The 12,755-nt window shown below is 58.2% G+C and overlaps 1 protein-coding gene across 1 annotated transcript in view; it reads right to left on the reverse strand.

Annotated features, from left to right (window-relative positions):
• The window catches only part of RAI1 (retinoic acid induced 1), a 92,388-nt gene extending 81,151 nt beyond the window's left edge, over nt 1-11,237 (reverse strand). The window contains exon 1 of the mRNA XM_030297030.1: nt 11,155-11,237. The gene's annotated coding sequence lies outside the window, so the exon portion shown is untranslated. The remainder of the gene's footprint in view (nt 1-11,154) is intronic.
• Between the last annotated feature and the right edge of the window lie 1,518 nt (nt 11,238-12,755).

Consider the following 12,755-nt stretch of genomic DNA (forward strand, 5'->3'; position numbering starts at 1 on the left):
GTTTCCTTCTCAGCAGCCCCTGCGAGCGCCCTCAGTAGCCATTATTCACGGGCCACCGGAGGACAGGAGGTAATTAGAGACCGCCCCGTGGCCGCATCCACTCTGCAAGCGCGATGCGGGCTCGGGGTGCGCGCGGGGAGGGGCGCGCGACGAGGGGGCTTGGCTGCGCGCAGCCCGCGCCCCAGACGCGGGGGAGGGGGAGGAGGAGGAGGGGGCAGGGAGGGAGGAGGCGAGGGGAGGAGTGGTGAGCTCGGGTAGGGAGCGGGAGGAGGGGGCGCCGGGGAGACGCTCCCGCGGCTCTCACCGCGGGGGCTCGGGGTCACCGGCTAGGAGGCTCCAAGGCGCTTAGGGACCGGGGGTGGGGGTGAGTGTCTGTGTGTGTGTGTGTGTGTGTGTGTGTGTGTTTGTGCGCGCGCGCACGCGCGCGTGTGTCAGAGATGGAAGAAGGGGAGGGAGGGAAACGCTTTAATATTTTTCCAGTGACTTACGAGCCCGTGGGTGAGCTCTTGGCTGCGCGGTTAGGTCCGTGTGTGTGTCGGTGTGGCCGTGTATTTCTGGTCTGCCCGACGTGTGAATGTCACGGGGTTTGGGGGGTCTGGCTACGAGCTTGCGAGTGTCTTGCTGGGCCTCGGAGGAACTGAGTGATGTGGTGCCTGCGTGGAGTTGTGTTTGCGTGCGATCGTTTATGGAGGGTTCTGTGACTGCGTGGGTGGGACTGCGCCCATGTGGGGCTGCATGTATCCGCGGGGCTGTGTGTACAGGATTGTGTCTGCGTGGGCCCGAGTGTGCCTCAGGGCTGTTGTGTGTCTGCGCGGGTTTGTTTGCGAGTGGGATTGCGGTTGTTGGGGCTGTGGGTCTGCGCGTGGAGGGGGCAGTACGCCTGTGCGGGGCTGTGCGTCGACGTGAGGCTGTGGTGTGCGTCTGCAGGCGGTCTCGTGTGTGGCTGCGTAGGGCTGTGTTCTGCGTGCGGGTCTGAGGCCTGGCGGGCGCGGGGGTCAGGAGGGGGGCTCCGCGTGGTGTCGACGATGGCACCGCCGCAGAAGAGCCCTTTAAGGCGCGAACAGGCTGCGCTGGGGTCGGGGCGCAGCGCGACGAGTAGTGGCGGAGGAGGGGCGGGTAGAGAAGGCGGAGACGAGGGGGCCTTCATCTTGCGCCCCCCCCCCACCTCCGCACCAGAAACGCAGCTTGGAGATCCTGGTACTTGCCGGCTCCGCGGTCCTAGAGGCACTGGGTTTGGGGGACCCTGCTGGGCGGGGGAGACGCCTATGGGCTGGTGGGGGCAGTGGGAACTGAGACTCTGGAGATCCGGAGCAGCTCACAAGTGCGCGGCGAGGGCTTCCTGAAGAGGCGGGCGGCAGCCTGGAGACGGCCGAGGACAGGGCCAAGACAAAGGAGAGCGGGGCCGGGGCCTCGAGGCGGGACCGCACCTCCAGGTTCCCCCCCGCGGCGGAGGGGCAGCCCAGCCCGCGCGCTTCAGGCTGTCGCGCGGAGCCCCGGGGCGGTGGTGCGGTGGCGCAGCCCCTCTAAGCCCCAGTCCGGGAGCCGCCTCGGGGAGCAGCTCCAGGGCCCCGGGGGCACGGAATTACACGCCCCGGGAGGGGCCGCCGTAGCGGGGTGGGGGGGGGTGGGGGGGGTGGGGGGGGGTGGGGGGCGGGTTCTGAGCTTAGCAGGCGGACGCCAGCGCCCCGGGGCTGTGATTGAGCGCTCGCCTGGCCCGCCCCTCGCCAGGCTGCTCACCGCCCACGCAGCCATTCATTCATTCATCTATCCGTCTCTCCTTCTACCCACCCTTCCATCCAGACACGTGTCCGACCTATCGTCCGTTCACCCAATTATCGCGCCAGGGATCACACCGACGTGTCAGACCCGGCTCTCTCCACTCTCTCTCCTGCTTGCCAGTCTTGCTTGTCTTGCTTTCCTTGGCCCCCCACCGATGCTCCCCGCTCGGGGGCCCCTCTCTGTTCTGCCAAGCGGGAGGAGTGCACCCACGACCTCTATCACACTTAGGTTTTGCTGTTCAGTGATTGCCCGACTTCCTCTATTAACCCCCACCCTGCCCCTACTAACCTCTCCACGCATCCTACACTCTACTCCCGCAGCAATTAGGAGCCAACTGGGTGTGGGGAGCCTTCTCCCCACCCTGCCGGCCCTCCCTGAGGTCTGGTGGCTCCTTAGAGAGGGCAGTGGCAGGCAACTGCCACTGCTTGAGCTCTCCTTAAGGCCCAGCCTCCTGTAGGCTGGGGGGAGGGGAGGGAGGAATGGGGACTAGAAGGGGTTTCATGGATTGCTGTGTGTCCAGGTCTTTGGCTAAGGGCTGTGCAGGCTTAGGGCCTGATGGCACAGAGGCCGCCAGTACCCCAGTGGCTTGAATAGTCACTCCCAAACCTACCATTGGTACAGCGTCAAGTGGGAAACCAAAAGCACAGATTCCTGGGCCCTAGCCCAGACCTAACCAATCCAAGTGCCCAGGGCCTTTGTACATGCTCTTTCCCCTGCCTAGGAATCAACAGCTTATAGCCAGGCTCGACAGTGGTCACTGGCCTGGAACGTCTTACAGGCTCCCCAGACTGCTGGGTGCATCTGCCCAGGGGCAAAGAGCCAGCCTCACTCCCAGAAATGGACCCTAATGTGCCCTCTGGGCTGACCCCTAGCTCACGTGGTAAGGATGCAGCAAAAACAAAGAAGGCAACCGGGGGCACCCACTCCCAGCCGGCAAGCCCTGGGCAGCTCTGGTCTTCCCATCTGTAGAACCCAGGCTACTTAGCCCCTATCTTCAATGATGTGGCCTTGGGAACCAGGGTTCTCAGTCCTGAGGCTGCGGAAAGGCAACATTAGACAAAAAAAAACAAAAACAAAAAAACACCCCAAATCCCTGCTGGGGATCACCAACCCAGCCGCAGACTGGCCTGCAACCCCTATCATAGTGCTGCCTGACCCCTCAGCCTCACACTGTCCCTGTCACATCTGACTCAGCCACCTCCTCCGTACAGCCACCCACAAGGTCAAAATTGGCAGGTAGGGTGTGAGGGTGGTAGCGTGTGCCCTCTTTATCAGGAGGGGAGGGACAGGCTCCCCTCCCCTCTCTGGTTTCAGAGTGAAGTAAAAGTCCTCACAGTCTCTGATGAAATCCCATACAGTCAGGCCCCCACTACCTCTCTGGCCTCATGCCCCTCCCCCTTACCCACTACTTTGTCTTCTAGATGGTCCTTGAATTCACCAGACACACTCTTACCTCAGGGCCTTTGCACTTGCTTATCCCTCTGGCTGCAGTGCTCTTCCCCACCTTCCAATGTACCATATACTTTGTTTATTTAAGTGTTTTGCAGTTATTTTTGTCTGTGCGCTCACTGTGTACTCTCTGTACCTAGAACGGAGGCTGACACACATTCAGTAGGTATTGAATGAAGAAATGAGTGAACGAGTGAATGAATGAATGAGGTTGACCCAAGCCTTCTTCTTGGGAGCCTATCCCAGCCCAGGGCTTTCTCTTCTTTGAACCAATAGCCCCCTTGGAGAAGAATGGGGGAAGGGGACGGAGAACATCAGGGCAAGATGCATCACATGACTCATCCGAGGTCACTCAGTGAGTACTCTTCACCCGTTCTGGAATCTGGGCACACGTCCTAAGGGTTTGGAGGAATAACACGGTGGGGGGATGGCTTGTCCCAAAGGAGAGCAGAGCCCTTCATCATCTGTCCCAGGGGTCTCTCTGTCATTCTGGGGGCAGTGTAGAAGAGGGGTCCAGATTCACATCTGCCTGGGAGGGGGGGGTTGGAAACTCCCAACCTGACCAGAGCCCTTCTAGAAGTGTTGTCACAGAGGGTCACCAAGACAACCCCTCAAGTGGGGACCTACTCATCTCTGAGAGGAGACACCCAGGCTGAGAGCCATCTCAGGATGCATCAAGAACACACAGGAAGACAATCTGATCCCTACTGGACTATTAGTTTCTAGAGAAACCTTGCTCACCTCTGCCTGGCACAGAGCAGGTGCTCAGTATGCATTTAGCAAATGAACGAATGAAGGAGAGACAGTGTCAAGGTTCAAACTTAGGTCTACATGGCCCCCGGAACCCTCACCTGTTCCATCAGACCCCACTGGTTGGGGGGGGGGGGTGGATCGTGGGATCGTGACCATGGGATCACAGTGGTAGTACCCAGCGCATAGCAGGTACTTCATAAATGCTGAGGGAATGACTGGCCAGGGAGGCTGTCTATCTGGCAGGTTCCCTGCTCCGGCCAGGGGTCTGACTCCACTGCTCACCACATGAGTCCTTCCCCAGGGTCAGTAGGGAGGGGGACCCCCTCATGCTTGGCTGGCAGGAGAGTTTTATGGGCCACGGTGGGAGTGGTGGGAGTGCTCACGGGTGTCAAAGGGCCAGATGCTTCCTGGGGAGGTGCGGCTGTGCTCAGGAGAGCCTGGGCCTGGACAGGTCAGCCCTTTGTTTGCCCAGTGCAATCTGGATAGAGCTGCTTTCCTGCAAAGTGTGTGTCCAAATACCATTCCAGTGTTAAATAATAAACAGGAGCCAGGGAGGAGACGCCAGGCAGGGGCCTGGGGAGAACAGGCACTGGGGTGAGCGGAGCTGCCAGATGTTAGGCTCACTGATGGGCCACCAGGGACAGGGGTTAGCCAAGGGCCACCCAGGTGGGCACAACAGGCAGAGAAGAGGGGCCTAGACTCCACCTACCAGGCTAGGCGGGTGCCACTGAGACACCGAAGTCTCATTCAAGCTCAGCCCTGATCTGGTAACCCCTAGGCCCTCCTGGCTTTGAGATGCCATGGCTCTCCGAGGAGAGGACACGCAAGTCTGCAGGCCCCGGGTCAGAGGTGGGCCAGGCAGATTGCAACATCTATCTTATACATATTTATAGAGAGTCAGGTTTCAAATCTCTACCTTTCCCTCACATCAGTCACCATTTCAAAGACGGGGTCTCTGAAGTCCAAACAATTGACTTGTCCAAGGTCACAGAACTTGAGTGTAGCAGAAGTACTCATCCATTTGCCTGGCCAATATTTACTGAGCACCTACTATGTTCTAGGCACTGTTCTATGTGTTGAGCATTCAGAGCAAGGAACAAGACAAAGCTTCTGTTCTTTGTGGTCATGAGTCAGACAAGAAACAGAATGAATGGGTAAATTATATAGTATGTTACACTTAGGCGGAAAAATAAATAAAGCCAGGGAAGGGGACTGGGAGCATCTGGGGAAGGGCTGTGTTTTCACGTTGGGTGGTCAGGGAACTTGCACTTAAAAACATTTGAGAACAGACTTGAAAGACTGAGATAGTAGGGCGTGCAGCTATGTCGGGGGAAAAGCTGTGCAGGCAGAGGGAACAGCTAGTGCGAAGGTCCTGAGGCAGCAGCAGGGTGAGAATTTTCATGGAACAGCACAGGCTGGTGTGGCTGGAGCTGAGTGAGCCATGGGGCAAGTGGGAACAGATGGGGACAGAGAGGGGACAGAAGCCACACCACAGGACCCTATATACCTTTGTAAGAACTTTGGCTTTTATAGGGAGTGAGGAGAGGTGTGTCTGCAATGTTCTGAGCAGAAGTGGGACACGATCTCTTTGAGGGCCTTCCTGCTAGTATCCCCAGCAGCCGCGAAGACAACAGACATGTGGGCAGGGCAGGAGCAGGGAGGCCAGAGGTCCAGGTGGACGAGGACAGGGCCTGGCCAGGGTGCGGATCGTGGAGAGCCAAGACAGCGCAGAATTCTGCCTTTATTTTGGAGGTGGGGCTAACAGGACTAGCTGGTGCATCTGGCCTGAGGAACCAGACGGACAGACGGAGCAGCCAGGCCTGCTGGCAGAGTGGTCTGGGGCAGGTGCCCCAGGCTAGGGGGAGGGCACTTCCTTAGGAAAGGCACAAACCTGCCCCATCTGACAGGTTAATGAACTTCATGCCAATGTGTCAGAGTAGATAGCTGAGGAGGCCCCGTTTTTATCAGATGTACTAGGAGTAGCGCCCTGCCGAGTCATTTTCCCACTCCAAGCCTCAGTTTCCCCTTTTCGGGAACACGTCAGTCCAGGGCCGCAGCCCGAGGGCCCGCTTGGCCTTCCCTCCCTTGTGGCCACTGCTGTTCTCGCAGGCCAACCGAGTGAGACCCACTCCGCAAATCTCTGTTCCAGGGTGCATTTCTGGAGTGCCCACCAAGTGCCATTGTTGGGGGGAACAGGGGAGACGACAATGCACACAACAGGCAGACCCCCTGCCCTCGTGGTCACTAAGCAATTCCAGCCCTGTTACTTTCTGTCCCCCGCCAAAACCCTCTACCCACCTGGCACTTCCTAAGAGCTGGGCCACCATGTGAGACCGAGAGCAAAAACACTTGAGAAGATGTTTTTCTTTGAAAGCAAAGCACTTGGGCGGTTCAGCTTCTGGGGGTGGGGGGCCAGGATCATAAACATCCAAGTCCTCTTAAACTCTCAGAACATTCCAAACACTTGGTATGCCCCCTGCCCCAAATCTCAGGGAACGCAGTGGAGGGCAGAGGAGGGTCTGGGGTCTCCTTATTCAGGTTCGGCCCGAGTCGGGGCAGGAGAAAGCCCTGGGGGCAGGGGGCAAGTCCTTCACAATCTGCCTTGGGCTGGTCTGCCCATCGGGCTCTGCAGACACCAAACCATTTCCTGCCTTTGATCAGCATGACCTTTGATCTCTGCTGTCTGTGGCTTTCTCTACCATCTGTCTGTCTGTCCATCCTTCTTTACTAGGCTGTGGGAGGCCACCAGATGAGGTCACACAGCTTCAGGCTCACACGGGGCAGGCCCACCTGCTACGGGCTACCCTTCACTGGGTGTGGGCCCCAGAGGAGGAACGCTGTGCAGGGGGGCGCACACTCTCTCTCACCCCATAGCCCCTACAGCCTCCATGTCCCGGGGCGATCCAGGCTGGCGCCTGACCCCCGGGGGCAGTCACCTCCCTTTCTCAGCATCCGAGTGCGCTAGAAGGTGCTGGGCTTGTATCCCTGAGCTCGGAGGAGGTGGCGAGGCCCTGGAGTCAGAGGGCGGAGGCCGCAGGCAGGGCTGTGTGGGGAGTCAGTGGGAAAAAGAGGCGGGCCGGACAGGGCAGCCGGTTAGACAGACAGAGGAGGGACAGGGGAAGGCAGACGGCTGAGGAGCAGGAAGTGTGTGGAGGGTGCCAGAGCAAATGAAGGGGAGAGGGGAGAAGGGATGACAGGGCAACAGGGATGAAGGGAGGGGAGGGCACCAGGTCCGCCAGGCAGCATCCCCTCAGCCTGGGGACGGCCTGCCCCTGCCACATGTTCTCCTGAGCAGTCCTGCGTCTGGAGGACAGCCCTTCGTTCCCGGCTGTGACCAATGCCACCAATTCCTCGCACATGTGGCCCGGCTGGGAGCCACGTGAACCTTCTTGCCTCTGAGCCCCCCCCTCTCAAGCAGCTGCAGCCCAGGGCTCAAACCTGCCTTCATGGTGAGGGAGCCGCCAAGGGGCTGGGAGTCCTATCCGGTCCTCGACGTCAACACAGATGGCCCCCTGACCCAGCCACCGACCGACCCTTAGCCACAGCCACATTGGACCCTTGACCCCAGTCAGTGTGAGCCTCCTGCCCCAACTCCAGCCACAGACTGACCCCTGCCCTCTGCCATGAATGGGCTTCTGACCTCAGCCATAGTCCCTAGCCGCAGACCAACATCTGGCTCTTGCTGGGGATCGACCTGGGGCCCCAGTCCCAGCCTGAGCCCGAACCCCGATGCTGGCAGAGGCCCTCTGCCATTCTGGGGACCATCCTGTGCACACATTCCCCCAGGCCACTGGGGACCATGTGGGAAGACGGAAGGGGCCCAGCGCAGAGCCATGGTAAGAAGCACCATCAACCCCGTACATGGCCCACGCCGAGACCTCAGGGTCAGGCGGTGACCAAGGGGGGGGGGGCCGAGGCCACTGACACTTTCCCCAAGCAGAATTCACTGGCGCGGAGCGGGAAGCCTGCCTGGGCCAGAGCGAGCAGGCCAGACAAACACACAGACATACTCAGGATCTGACAGACCGACACACACAGTCACACCCGGCAGCCCAGCCCCTGAGACGCTCCCACACCAAAACTCACCTGCAAAGACACACGGAGCCCGAGATGCACAGGTACCAGCACATGGATGTAAAGCAAAGCCATGGAACCAGATACACGCACACACGGACTGTCCCTGCCCCTTTTCGCTGAGCCGCACGGCTCCTCTGGCCCGGGCCCAGCGGCTCCCCAGGTACCCAAGAATGGGAATGACAACAGCTCCCTCCTCTTCCTCTCCTTCCAAGAGCATGTGGAACCTACCCTGAGCCCCAGCAGCTTCCTCTGCCCCCCCCGCCCCCGGGGAAGAGACCGCAGCAAGAGCCCAAGGATTACTCCCTCCTCCGAATTCAGGGGGGTCGTGGATGCCATTTTCTACACAGAGGGCCTGCCCCATGTCACACAGCAGACGAGGAGGGGGGCCAGGATGTGCACAAACACACAGGGTCTCCTAGGTGGAAAGACACAGGCACACACGTCCATGCGTATGCACACTCACAAAATCAGAGACACGCATGTGCTCGTATGCATGCGAGGACGTGTACTGCAGGGACCTACACAAATGTACCCGTGTAAAAGTGACACAGTGCACACGTAAGGACACACAGAGACTCCTCTGTGTAAGAGTGCGTAGGCACACCTGCCTCCACACGTCATTTGTTCCCTGACCCCGCAGTCTCCAGGGATGGGGACCCCAGAGACCATGGGTCACTCTAGGTGGCTCAACCACTCCTCAGGTGCCCCTCCAGCCCCTTCCTGACTCAACCGAGAGCTCTGTGGGCCTGCGCCCTCCCTCTGCCTGGTGGCACTGGGGATGCTGCCCCGGGGCTTCTCCCGGCCTCCAGTTCCTGACCCCAGCCAGGTGAGGACCCCCGAAGTCCTCCTGACCTCGTCCCGCCTGGACCTGGGCTGGCTACGGCATGCCCTCTGTCTTTGGCACAAGTAGGCCAACTCCCTCGCTCCTAGGGGACAACCCAGCCCTGTCACCTTCACCTGTCAGCTGTGGGAATGTGACAAGAGACCCAGGCCCTGCTCAGCGTCTCCCAGGGTGGGTGAGTCCCCAGGAACATTCAAATGGAAAGCCCTTTTCAGGGGGTGCCTGAATCTGCACAGATTGCCTCTGGAAGGATGGAGAAGAAACTGCTGATCAAAAAGGAGGGTAGGGGTGGGAGGGATGCTAATTGTGCGGTGTGAATTTTTTACCACATGATAGTGTATGAGGAGGAGGAGGAGGGGCGCCCGTGGGGAGGGCAAGGAGGGAGGAGGGAGGGGTGGGAGGAGGAGGGGATTATTGTTCTAATGCTTTTCCTCCCAGTTTGGCTTCATCCCCAAATTCCCCGGCGGAACCCAGGTGACTGTGCCACGGGGCAGGGGTGGCGGGCGGGGAGGGGTGTTGACTCTGCCAAGCACCCGTGTGGAATCCTCCCAGAAATCCTCTGAGGGAGGCGTCCTTAGCCCATTTTGGAGATGTGGAAACGGAGATGTGCAGACGGGAGAGCACGAGGCCTGAGTGGCTTTGGGTGGAGCCTGAACCACTGTCCTGTCTCGGGAGCCGTTCTCATTCACCTGTTCCATCCGGGGCCCGACTCAGAGCAGTCCAGCCCGGGCACGAGTGTGGAGGAAAGGAGTCGAACCCCCGGCTTCGCACGCCTGCCTGGGTTCTGACCTCCAGGAGAGTTACCGGGTGATGCAATCGTGGCTCCCATCCTCCCCACACACCTTAAACCAGGAAAAGGGCTGCCTCTGCCCTCCCCGGTGCAAGTCCGGTCCTGCCACACCCTGGCTGTGTGTCTCTGGGCAGCTGTGCACCCTCTCTGGGCCACAGTCGCCACAGCTGGGAAGAGAGGTGATGCTTCTCTGCTCCTGCTTATTGCCTCGTGGTGGTGGCGGGGGGGGGGGGGGGGGTTATGGGCCGGAAAGCAACCTTCTAAAAGCTGTAATCTTTCTCCCTAAATTTGGCACATGGTCCACCGTCCAAGACCAGGAGAACCCTCCCCAGCCCGGCCCCCGAGACGAGGCAGCTACAAGGGGCTTTCACCAGACAGACTGACAGGGCCAAGAGCCAGGTCCAGCCAGCCACAAGTATGACGTCCCCCCGGCCCTGTTTCCATACATTTTTGTGGTGGGGAGGACTGCGGTCAACTTTCTTAGACAGTCCACACCACTCCCGAAACGCGTGACGAGGGACTCACACCCAGCTGCTTCGCGTGATGTGCCTCAGGTTTCTTCACCTTTAAAATGGGAGACTGGCAGGGCCTGGGTTCTGTGTTGAGGAGGCATGGAAATGAGCACGTGAAAGTCATTATGGGGTTTGCCTCATCGCGAACCCTTGAAAAATGCCGGCTCTGAAGGCTATTAGTCCCTCCCGGTCTACGGAGAGATGGGAGTTCTCGATCGCTGGGATAAGTACCAAGTCTCAATTTCACGGTGGTGGTCTGAACATTTAATTCGGAAATCCTACTTGGCTGGGCTGCCGGGACGAAGGCCCACCCGCACTTTGTCCCCCGTGCTGAGTGACCACTGACATGTGCTCTGGGCCGCTAGTCCCCAAATCCCTTCACAACCACCACCCGCCCCACAACCAAGCAAGGGGCCCGGACGCCCGGTGCTGCAGACCCAGACGCTGGGGCTCAGAGAGGGAGCTTAGGAGAAGTAGAAGCAACAGGAAGACAGATTTCACCTCCATATAAGGAAGAGCTTGCTAACAGGCAGAGCTGCCCAGAAATGGAATGAGTGAACTGCCTTGGGAGGTGGTGAGCGACCCGTGGCTGAAGGCGTGCAAGGGAAAGAAGGAGGTCTCTGGGTGGAGACGGCACGCGGGCGGGCGGCTCAGACACTAGTTGGGGGAGGAGGCTGGGAGCTCTCGTCCTGTGACTTGACCAAGGCCATGTGAGCAGGAATGGAATCCCAGAAGGTCAGAGCTGGGGGCCCGGACAAGCGCTCTCCTGCTCCAAACCTGTCACGTGAAAGCCCAGCGGACAGAGGCCCAGCCCTCCCCATCAATCCCCTGCCCACCTCCCACATCGCAAAGCATTTATTTCTTAGAAGGAAATACCTACTTTCAATTTTGAAAGCTGGAAAGTATACAAAAGTAGAAAGGAAAAACAAAACAAAACCCTGAATCCCCCTCACCCTGTGACAATTCCTGTTAATATTTCCTTCCACTCTTCTCCGTGGGCATCTATTTTGGTTAGAAGTCCTAGTATGTGCTAAATATATATATATATATATTAATTAATTAATTATATTAATATATATATATTTTTTAAGTGAGATACAATCCACATACTATACAATTCACTCTTTAAAAGTGGTTTTGGGGGGGCGTCTGGGTGGCTCAGTCGGTTAAGCGTCCGACTTCAGCTCAGGTCACGATCTCGCGGTCCGTGAGTTCGAGCCCCGCGTCAGGCTCTGTGCTGACAGCTCGGAACCTGGAGCCTGTTTCCGATTCTGTGTCTCCCTCTCTCTCTGCCCCTCCCCCGTTCATGCTCTGTCTCTGTCTCAAAAATAAATAAACGTTAAAAAAAAAAAAAAGTGGTTTTGGGGGCGCCTGGGTGACTCAGTCGGTTAGGCGTCCGACTTCAGCTCAGGTCACGATCTCGCGGTCTGTGGGTTCGAGCCCCGCGTCAGGCTCTGTGCCGACAGCTGGGAGCCTGGAGCCTGGTTCGGATTCTGTGTCTCCCTCTCTTGCTGCCCCTCCCCCACTCATGCTCGGTCTCTCTCTCTCTCTCTCTCTCTGTCTCTCTCTCTTTCAAAAATAAATAAACATTAAAAAAAATTAAAAGTGGTTTTGGGTATATTCATGGCGTGGTACAGCTATAATATCACTGTCTGATTTCAGAACAATGTCATGGCCCCCCAAAGAAACCTATACCCATTAGTAGTTGCTCCCCATAACTCCTCCACACCATAGCCCCTGTCAACCACTAATTTACTCTCTGTCTTTACATGTAAGTGCCAAGTGCTTCTTCTCAGCCTCCCTGGGCCCACCCCTGCCCCCTTGGGCCCTTCTGGCAGCCAGAGGGAGCCTGCTGAAACCCAAGTCGGATGCATCCCTCCCTCACTCCATGCCTCCCACCTCACACAAGAGTTAAAACCAAACTTGTACCACAGCCTACAATCACCTACACAATCTGATCTCTACTACCTTGACCTCATCTCTTCCCATTCTCCCCCTCCTCCTCCTGCTCCAGCCACGGGCCTCCTCCTCGAGGCTCCTCAAATGCATCCGGCACGCCCTGGCCTCAGGGCCTTTGCACTGGCTGTTCCTGCTACCTACAACATCCTTCTCCTAGATGTCTGTTCAGCTTTTCCCACCGCCTTCTCTGCAGCCCCGCTTTTTCTTCATTAACTCTTATCACCTGCCTTATCTGTCTTTCTGTCCGCTGTCTTCCCCTCTGCTGAAATGGCAGCTGCATCGCTTGGCGTCTTGTTCGCGCCTAGCATGGAGGTGCAGCTCAGTGAATATCTGGGCTGTCTCCAGTGAAGTCAGCAACATAAAAGGGACAAATGCAAAAAACCAAGCGCCCCACAGAGCAGATGTTATGAACGAGGCCCTCTGCCTGTGGACATGTGCGGTTTAAACCACACTATGCCTTTTGTTAATTGAGCCAGGAGCGTTCACATAAAAATCCAAATTCCGGTTTCTCTTGAAAACACAGATCTGGTCATCCCGGGCCGCACACCCGCGTGACGACTGTCAGCAGGCACTGAGAGGCAGGGCCCGGGGGCGG

The sequence above is a fragment of the Lynx canadensis genome, chromosome E1 (assembly GCF_007474595.2).
Source record: "Lynx canadensis isolate LIC74 chromosome E1, mLynCan4.pri.v2, whole genome shotgun sequence".
Taxonomy (NCBI): domain Eukaryota; kingdom Metazoa; phylum Chordata; class Mammalia; order Carnivora; family Felidae; genus Lynx; species Lynx canadensis.